This window comes from Amblyomma maculatum, chromosome 1 (genome assembly GCF_055883805.1).
Source record: "Amblyomma maculatum isolate TAMU_Amacu chromosome 1, ASM5588380v1, whole genome shotgun sequence".
NCBI lineage: Eukaryota > Metazoa > Arthropoda > Arachnida > Ixodida > Ixodidae > Amblyomma > Amblyomma maculatum.
Window position 1 is genome coordinate 463,086,393 of NC_139344.1, and position 9,709 is coordinate 463,096,101.

Genomic DNA, 9,709 nt, shown 5'->3' on the forward strand with positions numbered 1-9,709 from the left:
CAATGCATAACTGCAACAGCATTTTTCAACTTGCAGCCCATCTAAAGCCCCTCAACATGCTGCTGTCGCTGCTGCCTGTATGGAGCACTTGCAGTTGGTGCGGACAGACAGGCAGCAGAGGCATCAACATCAGCGGGAGCCACAAGATGCTGTGCACCACATATGCATGGCACTTGCTGCGCAGCTCCGAACGCTTAATCAAAGGGATCAGTGTGATACAATCTTTGAAATCCAAACCTTAATATATCACAAGATGCAAAGAGCCATGAATGAAGATGAATCAAATTAACAGTTTATATCTTGGATAGCAATTCTTCCCTTCTAAGTGTAGCTCTGTATTGCCCAGTAATACATAAAAAATGGTAATTGTTGAGAATAAAACTTTACACAATTAGAATGAGTAAATACGCTAATATATGAGGAGTTAAAGCAATAAAACTACACAGTGAGACGCATGCAACAAAGGGATAAAAAAAATTTTGAACTATTTCATCACAGGCCCATGCAGCGGCACGACCACTGTAATGGGTTGCGGGATTTTAATGCCCTGAAGCAACACATGGTGAAGGGCTTTGAATTAATTTAGACCACCTGAGGCTCTTTAATGTGCAGTGACATTGCATAGCACATGGAGTGTTATGCTGTTTGTGAAAACTAGTTATTATAGTAAAAGCTTTTGCATGTGTTCTCCTCACAGCACTGACACCTAGCCGTATTGAACATTTGAATTAATGTCCTACTGTAGCTGTGAAAGAGCAAAGGACCAGAACACACTGACGGGCAAAGCACGCTATGTCTGTGTTTTTAGTCCTTTGTTTTTTCATACCTACAGTAGCATAATAAGAAAGTCGAGAATGAAGAACCAACTAGGCACATTAGCAGCTTTACTGACATATTGAATATATTTGTAAATATGGTTTGTGTACTTCTGAAAAGCTGTGGTGTTCTCCTGCAACCACACATATAAAACAACTCACATTTCTACACTCAGTGGTGTTTGCATTCAAGGCATTACAGGGGTAATCACTGCCACCTTTCCACAGCTTTGACTGCATGTGCCTTATTTTCTGTGACTGCATGTGCCTTATTATTTTCTGCCAAGTGTAACTGTAACATACATGTGTTAAGCATATTTTTTTTTAGTAGATGGCCAAGTGTGCAAAGGTGCTGTCATCAGTACAAGCAAACTAACCGTGCAATATAATGTGTGCTGTGTTGCTGTAGTTGCTGTAAGTCAAAATAAATGTTACCATCAACTACACTCTGCTGCTCCTGATCATTTCCTCTTGCCAAGGAACCTTGCCGCTTCCAATGAAGTGTCTGCAGAACCTGTCTCGTGTAGCATAGGCAAGCCTAAACACAAAACACATAGAATATAGAAGGGTAAGTGCCCTCTCCAGTATGCAAACAATTTAAACTACTCATAACAGTTGAAAGGTTAGTGGGGTGGATAAGAAGTAAAGAACAGTCCCAATTATTGGTCACAGACATTTCCACCACATTATTACCTCGTTGGATTATAACCTGTGGCAGGTGCGGCAGTCAGTCCACCATTCTCGTCCACTTCTTGCCGCCATGCACCATCGATTAGCTGTCCTTGCCAATCTTCATGGTCAGCAGTTCCTGGTGGACAGTAAACTGTACGAGAGGACGTTTTTTCAGTCATTAGGAAGTTGTGTAATGATATACAAGCCGATATGATACGTCTGACATTTTCTTCTTTAGCTTTGAATGGCCGGCGTAGAATACGCCATCTTTGAGCCAGTATGCCAAAGGCATTTTAGACGACTCGTCGAGCCCTGCTCAGTCTATAGTTAAAAATTCTTTTTTCTTGTTGCTGCGAAAATTGACTGGGCGCTCCATCAACATCTGTCTGCTGAGCTTGCCCGTTAGTGCAGCTTCCAAACAAAGGAGGCAGACCTGCAGAAAAAAGGAGTGCCACTTCAGCTTCTTTGAAGGACAAGTCATGTTTGCACATATAGGCTGACCATGATCTCTGGCCCACATGTTTAAGTAACAAATGTGCTAAAGACAGCCAGTAAATGGCTATCTGCATAAATGAAATGGTAACATTGATAGCAGTTTAGGTCAATACAGGAAAAAAAGATATTTGTACGCTTCGACATATTCCCTCATTTTTACACATTTATAGGGTTGACTACTGACACGCAAAGTATTACCTTGTTAGGAGACTCTTAAAGGTGTGTAAAACCACTCCTTAAGCTTTAGCTAATAACTGGTACTCTAATTGCCAAGGAATGACCAAGGTAATGGGATTACTTACTCTTCCTTGCATAGGGCCTCATGAGGTAAGTTTTTAGGGGGAAAGCTTCATCTCCCACGAAGAAGTATGGCATGCTGCCAATGTCGGCCAAGGGAGCATCTCCCGGAATTCCTTGCTGCTTTTGGTCAACTTTCATGATGAAAGGGCTCCGGCCAAAGTTGCCACCATCTGATTCACTGCCATCGTGGCCCACTTCTGAAAACAAGAACCTGAGAGTGGAGTGGGAAAAAATTCAGTATATTCATTTACTGTGGTTAATAGGAACATAGGGCACATTAAGCGTCCTATGGCTGCCACGTCAATTGTGTGTAAAATTCTTGATGAAAGTCGGGCTGGCACATATGTCAACATGCACCGATACAGCTAGAAGCATCCTCCTTTTTTGGGATTTAAAAGGCTGACAGAGCTAAGAAGGCTTGATCTATAGTCAGAATCTGAGAAGGTCTGGCATTAACCCTTTATTTGACGAAAGGCATCACTTAATGTTGGATAAGTTCTCAACAAAGCATTCTTTACTGGCTATTTTCTGAAATTAACACTATGAATGACTGCTTAGAGCCCTAAGTGATTGTTTTGCATGTAGCATGTGACATGACAAAAGGAGAGCTCTTGGGGATTGTTACCCATAATTATGCACTAACAAGCTGACATTAAGCAAGAAACTAAAATCATCCAAAGTACAGCACATGCAATCCCTTACAAAAATGAGTTTTGAAACTCTATTGTTGGACTATTGACCGCCTTTTGAATTTATTGAATTTCGATAGACATTCAACCCCAGCTGAGTGCAATCTTTACAGGGCCCACAGAATTTTCATTGTGTTCTACCCAATAGACTTTTTGTGCTATTTTTTCTATGTGCTTTTTGTTGTCAGTTTTCAACGTTCACGAACAATTAGCGTGTACTGTTCAAGCTGACCCATGTTTTTAAGTAGTTTTAGGCACAAATGATAAGAACATGATGTGACAATTTCGTTATGAATTTTTGGTCTCACTTGTAATCAACTATTGGCCACATTCTGCAAAGGGAAATATAAGAGCAGCATGCAGTTGCGTGCTCGTTCATGTTATATAAAAGTACATATTAACGGTGCACACTTAGCTCAAGCTTCGCAACACAGTGAAAATATGCCCTAAAAACTTCATGATGGCAAAGCCTCCACTAATAATGCAAATACATCGTTGAATGTCAGTCAGAATCCGTAATGAATCAGCTTCTGTATGTCGCAGAAGGTAACTTTAGTGGTAGGACATATTTTATATTTATCATAAAACAAGTTCAGTGAGTCATCATACTAACAAACAGGATCCTAGATTGAACCTACCATGTAGGGCAGGACAAAGCTTTTTTAAACCAGTTGCAAAGTTCACTATATATATGCTTCAGGGTCTGACATTCTGCCCAAGCCTAGGTATTTTTGCCCGTAGCTTTTGCCGCAAAATGAGGTGCAGTCTGTATTGGAATCCTGTATGTCTTTGGAGAATTTAACTGTTATTTTTTTCTTTTCCTTCCTTTCTTAAAGTGGACACCATGCTAAAATGAAGTCACTTTAAACATTGAGGGGTTCTAATAATGACGGATTGATCCCACGCATACTATAGAGTTAACACGCATAGCAAAAACATTCGCGTATGAAATAAAAAGAAAAAAAAATAGGATTACACGCGTCTTCTATCCGCGACTCGTCTTTTCAAAGAAGCATTCGGCCACTGCCTTGCTACTGTCCACACCCATCTTTCCCCCGTGCCGCGAACGGCGCCAGCATGTCCGGAGGGTCGAGAGTTACTTCCTGTCGGCTGGGGGGAAAAAGGGGGAGGGGGGGAGGGGTTGCTCCCTCTGGGTCTCTGCTCTCTGCCTTCTCCGTGGTTTGTCTTCACGGAGATGACCTTGGCTGCAGCATAGCTCGCGCAGCGGGGGCGGCGGCTCCCCCTTTTCACCGAAGCTGTTCTTCCGCGCCCTGTTTTCTTTGCACGCGGACGCGGGTACGCTGAGTGCGGCGATGTGCCAGTTCAGTTGGCGTTTTCCCGCCACCGTGGTCGCATCTTGCACTGTGAGCGAAGCACCGTATGTAGGTTTTTCGCTGGTGATTATCACGAAGATCGTTTTGTTCAAATTTGAGCGCGAACGTACGCATTTAAGTCTTCGGAGGAATCCGCTCTTGGGTGGCAGCTTCTGCGCAAGGAGGACGTGTTTAAGAAGTTCAACAGTCGCAGGCGTTTTGGATTCTGGGCGAAAAGCCGGCACGGGCGGAGGGAGCGTCTGCACTTTGGTGAGAGTTTTACTTTTTCCTATTCGTGTTTGTGCCAGTCTTGTACAGTGTGTGCTACAAGGGGAAGTGAGCATGTAAATATTTCTAGCAGGCAAGCCAGCCTCGTCGGAAAAAAAGGAGGGAGAGAGAGAGAACCAGGCTTGTCTCTAACGCGGACGCTGGGGCCGATGGAACGCCAGTTGGGATGGCGACATTTTCTTTCTTTTACAAGGTGACCGTTTTTGACGGATTGTTCGGCACAGTGCTGTACTCTTTCGATACGCTACTCGCGCTGAGACGGACACATTATCGAGATCATAATATGCCTCTGTCACACATTGTGGATTATTGAATCTGTGCAGCTCCGCCATTTTTGCAGTGTTTGTTTTTGTTTCCACTCATTTTGGTGCCTATAGTTGGTAATTCTGCTTCAAGTTTTCTGGGTAGTAATGCTTGTGACTTGCACTTTGCTATTTATATTCACAATAGGATCTTTGACGGCAGCATATATTGTTTATCAGGGAGAAATGAACGATGTGGCAGTGCTGCCGAGCTGTGGAAGCGGCGGTCGATGCCGTCTAAGCAGTGAAAGACAGTGACAACTCATTTTAGACAAGAAATTTCTTGAGCTATGACGTGGAGCAGCGCACAAATGCCTTTCCTCTATTTTTAAGTTAGTATATACCGCAACTTAATTATGATTTATATTGTTTATTTCAGCATCACATGCGAGGAGTTCCCGGACGTATCAGCGTTTTACGCAAAGAATAGCCTGGCGTCATACCTTGCATATGAATTGAAATAAAGCAAATAAACAGCCCAGCTCATGTTATGGGTTCACCAAAGATGCATATTTTTTCTTTCTCATTAACGCGCATTTTTTATTCTGTGTTCCCTTTCCGCTGCGGATTAACAGAAAATGCTGCGTGATCAACGGTTAGCCGGGAGCAGGCACGAGGTGGTTTACATTAATGCAAAAGTAGAACAGCACATATCCTTGCTGCGGTCAGTCAACACATTCTATGTTCTGCTCGATCAATCAACAATTTAGTCAGTTTAGTGTAGGTTAATGAGTGAGTAAGTATAATGGGGCTTAAAAGATCAAGATCTGTTTTGTTCTTTTATGCCTCACTATGCTTATCATTAACCAGCACTGATCAGACAGGATTGTTGATTGGTCGGGCAGAACATAGAATGTGGTGACTTATCGCAGCTAGGAGATGTACTGTACTACTTTTGCATTAATGAAAATCACCCCGTGTCTGCTCCTGGCAAACCGATGGTCGTGTACTATTTTCTGTTGTTCAGGAGTGGAAAGGTAGCAGAAAATCAAAAAGCGTCACTTGCAGAGTTTCTGAAGCATTTGAGCCTGAAATCAACAGAATTTCAGTTGCGCGAATTCCAAAAGCGCTCTTAAGAAACACATGGGCCACTATTTCATAAGCGCTCAACAAGAGGTCAACACTGCATCATCCAAGATGTTGCCGATTATCAACAGACTTGCAACAGCGTGTATTGACACAACGCTTTCGAATTTCTATAGAAACCCTACATGCATTTTTGTAAGGGATGGCTTTAGGCACTTGTGAGTAAAACAACTCTACTTCCATACCTGTAATGTGCATCGCTGATCGCTAGCATGGATTTGCTAAAAGCATTCTTGTAGTTTCTGTCCACACTGCCTAAATTATTTGGGCACTCAATGTTAACATGTTTCCCATCTATGGCACCTATGCAGTGTGGCATATTCCATACCTGCTCAAATTCATTGGCAACCTAAGTTTGGAGCAGAGAAAAAAATGCAATCAACTAAAATGTAAATATACAAGCCTCTAAGATAACTACAGGGACCACAAGGGACGTGCAACATGCTTCATGTAAAATAGCAGTCCTATAACTCACGGTACTCTTTTGTACCCTCAAGAATGACATTGAAACAATTTTTTCCAGAGAATCATGCATTCTAGACAGGCGTTTTTGCACAGGTTGCTTCAGGTCACGAGGTTTCAGTGCCTAAATTCAATGTGATCAATACTGTCAGTGGTTTACGCTGTATGCAATACGTACAATGAAATGAGAACAAGGAACTAACATTCAACCACTGTTCTGGAGACGATGGTGTTACAGCGTACATGGGGCCAAGCACTTCCCAAATGGCCAGGCAAACCTCTGAAATGAGGTTGCATGTTGTAGATCTGCCAGCTAAAAAATTAAAAGCAGAAGACCGCAGGGTGTCGCCAACTGACAGAAATCTGAAAAGAGGGGAAGAGAAGTGACAAATCAGTGCAGCTACATTTGCTAAGCAGCATTATACATATTATGGTTCCAAAGCGATGGAGAGACTATTTGCTTTTTCCAGTTGCCTCCCATTCAAACAGCTGCTTTCGCTAAGTAAAACTGTAACACCAGCTGCAATCCACACAAGGTTCCAGAACCAACACCTCAGGCATTGAAATAATGAAGATAAATGTGGTTTATATTCAATTCACTGTTTACGCTTATGCTGTACCCCCCCCCCCCCCCCTTTTTTTTCCTGAAACAAAAAGACTGCACATCTCAGTCGGAAAAAAACAGTTGGGTTTCAAGCAGGTTCAAACTGGATTCAAGTGGTGCACAACTGGTTCCATTTGATTCCAGTTGGAATTGTTATTTCCATTGCTCAGACCAGCTGGACTTTCTATCGAGGAAATGGTTTTCCAACTGGTTTCAAAAGGACTAAGATGAAATATGATTCCAAATGGTTCCAGCTGGGTTTTTCAACAGTTCCATTTGGAAATTTCTGGCTGTGCATTACTGCGCAACATCTATGCTCACTATAAACACAGCCTAGAACATGTATTGATTTGGTAATAGAAGCTTGTCCCAAGGAACTGTACTCCCCCCTCAGGCCATCTGCCGCAATAGAAATAAATTGGATATCCACGCTCAATGGGCAACTGCCACTGACTCCACCATTAAGGTCTAATAACACGAGTATATAAATTAATTCAAAAATATGCTACATGTGTAGGAAGTATGTTTCTGCATGTGCCCGTTTATGCAGTGTACCTGTGACTTATGTGTGATATATGTGCCTGGTATGTTGCAGTGAGTAATATATTTCAGAAGTTTCATTTCACTTCTGTTTTAAAATATCAGCTATCTCCCATGTACACCTCGACCACTTCAACTAAACAACAAAAAACAACAAACAAAAAAGTAGAATGAGACGAAGTCTCTTTTTTTTTTTTTACACAGGAGGTATATTTTGTGTCCATATCCTGGATGCAGTCCATTTGTCCAGGGCATAATGATCCCATTTTGTTCAAATTCTAGTTGGTGCCAACTGGTCCAACTGGGGCAAAACACAACTGGAAAATTCAAATGGTACCAAATGGAAATGTTCCAGTTGGAGCCCACTTTTTTTTTCGACTGGGATTATCCCTCATATTGCTATTGCTGTGTTTTCATAGCAAAACAAATATCGTTTTGAGCGAAATTGTTTTACATAGTGTTTTCGTCCAAAGACTATTGGAATAATTTAACCGATGATGTTGTAATGCAGAAATCATTGTATTTATTAGGAGAGCACCTACATTGCATGAGGTTAATGAGCTCGCCGCGGTATTTTCTTGCTTGGCTTGTATGTACACTTGTTTTGTATGTGCCTGCATTTTTGTACTTTCAAAAACTGTTTCCCATTTGCTACGACCGCGCATACCAAATCGCAGTATCCATAAATAAAAAAAAATGTTACAGCTTGTCTATAACCCGTCACACACAACAGCACAAATATTTTCGCTTCACCTGATAACTTGCGCCAAGCGATGGTCTGGAGGTATAGCCTTGCGAAACCGCGTGTCTTTTTTTGCGATGCGGGGCCCAACAAGCTCCACAAGTGTGTCGAAACTGCTGGGTGACATGCGCAGGAAGCTGTCGAAAGGACAGACAGTAAGAAGAAGGCAAGTACACTGCCCCTGAGTGCACCGATCACAGCCACACTTCGCAAAAACACCATAGAAGATCACGCAAACTTACTCTCTGTAGTACTCGACGTCGCGGTCGCGAAGCAGTGGCAAGAGGTTGTTGGCCTGTCCCAGCCTATCGCGCTCCTGCAAGGACGGGCGCACCCACCACCGTCGTCGACGCCGCGATCTGGGTTGCTCTGCCCTTCGCAACTCTTCCATCATTCCCATAATAGAGTTGCAGAGGAGAATTGAGGCGATTTCTTCTTCCTCCGACATGTCCTCGTCCTCTGAAAAGCTTGCCATCGTGCTGTGCTCAGCGGCTCGATGCTGCGGGCACAGCAACGGCGAACAACGGACGCAAGACAAGCAGACTGCAAGCAAAAGCGCGCGAACGAGAGGTACTCACGTGAACTCTCGTCTCGTTCGCGAAGTCGCGAAACCGGAACCGAACCTCTCGCCGTCTTCGTGGAAAAGCGAGAAGCGGCAGCGGTTCCGCCGGTGCGGGCGTCAACAGATGAGAACACGCTCCCTTTTTTCCGGCGAACGAATTCGCTTCGCTCGCTGGAATTTTGTAGTAATGTGAACGGACCATAAGCGCCGGCTCAGTATCAACGGATCACGGTGCGAGCATATTAAGCCAAAACACAGAGCCAGGTTGTCTTGAATCGCTAGCGGCGTCAGCAACATCAGTCAGTCGCTGCTTTCTCTTCTGGGCACACCATACTAATCCCGAAAATCACAGACGCATGTCGGCTGAAAACTGTTTCAAGCTACCGTCCGGTATTTTTATGCAACGTGGATTACTAGATATTTACGAAGGTTCTTCTCGTCTGCAGTTTTTGGCATTAGTATCTTCGCCGTGCAACGTTCCTATGGCCCCACGCGCTGCCTCCCGCTGCCTCCCGCAGCCTTCCGATAACTTAATCGCTCTCTTAATTTCTCCGACCACAAAGCTTCCTACATGACAGTCAAGAACTGTTGGTGGAGCGGTTCCTGAAGGAATATGTGAAAAATAAAATAGTTGTCTGTAACTGTACATACATGTCCTGCTCGAATTCTTTACCTCAATCTATCAAAAAAGGTGAAACAGCTGATGAGCTGCGCTCAGATTTCACACGAGAAAGTAACGTAATCGTCGGCAAAATTTTTTTTTTATTTGCGCAATGCTCTTGAGCATCTCTTGTGGTGCATGTTGGTCAACACGCATTGTCAAATTTCTCCAGGAACTT

General features: G+C 43.3%; 1 long non-coding RNA gene across 2 annotated transcripts; it reads left to right on the plus strand.

Moving 5' to 3' along the window:
* The first annotated feature begins 4,033 nt into the window (after positions 1-4,033).
* Positions 4,034-5,378, plus strand: LOC146209812 (uncharacterized). 2 transcript variants are annotated; one of them, XR_014703479.1, is made up of 2 exons: positions 4,034-4,554; positions 4,643-5,378. It is a non-coding gene; the product is annotated as an uncharacterized LOC146209812 (long non-coding RNA). The 2 variants fall into 2 exon arrangements; XR_014703480.1 differs by having other exon boundaries at positions 4,646-5,378.
* Positions 5,379-9,709: the final 4,331 nt, after the last annotated feature.